Raw genomic sequence first — 928 nt, forward strand, 5'->3', positions numbered from 1 at the left:
CTTACGATCCAGAGTTCTATTATCACCAGTCTACCAGCATAAAAATAGGTATACTAATACTTCAGGTATTTTTAAGAATAAATTTGTATAATTAAATGGTCTTTGGTATATTTACAGAGTAACAATCACTACTATCTAATTCCAGTACATTTTCATCATCCCTAAACAAAGGCCTATACTCACTAGTAGTTACTCCCCGTTCTCCTCTCCCCCCAGACCCTGGTAATCAGTAGTCCGCTTTCCGTCTCTGTGGATTCACTTATTCTAGACACTTCATATAAATAGATTCACAAAATATGTGGCCTTTTGTGTCTGGATTCTTTGACTTGACATTTTGTCTTCAAGTTTCCTTTGTGTGTCCTGTTTCAATATTTTATCCTGGTTTATTGCTGAAAGACCTTCCATTGTATGGATATATTGTATTTTGTTTGTTCATCCCTCAGTTGATGGACATCGAGTTGTTTGTACATTTTGGCTTTTAGAAATAATGCTACTATGAACATTAGTACACAAGTTTTTGTGTGGGCATGTATTTTTATTTCCTTTAGACATAGATGCAGGAGTAGAACTTCTGGGTCTTGTTGTCTTAAGTATATTCAACCTAGAGTGTGTGAAATGGCATCTCATTTTTGTTGTAATTTGTATTTCTCTAATCGTAAGGATTTTGAGTATCTTGGGACCAGCAATTAACAGAATAGCTATGTTGCTGGACTCCCATGTCGTCAACCATGGTTTGAGTCCTGGACCCAGTGGCTTAAACTCATGCCAGGCACGTGTGCGTGCATGCCCAAGATCCTGAGAGGAAAATGGAGGAGAAGGGAGTGCAATGTGGCCATCCCCCACAGGGGGTGATTTCTCACTTTCTGTCTCTCTGTCTCTCTCTGTCTTTCTGGTGAGTGCACGCACCCTATAGCAAAAACCACTCCAA

The sequence above is a fragment of the Tupaia chinensis genome, unplaced genomic scaffold (genome assembly GCF_000334495.1).
Source record: "Tupaia chinensis unplaced genomic scaffold, TupChi_1.0 Scaffold149011_1, whole genome shotgun sequence".
In the NCBI taxonomy this organism is placed as follows: Eukaryota; Metazoa; Chordata; class Mammalia; order Scandentia; family Tupaiidae; genus Tupaia; species Tupaia belangeri.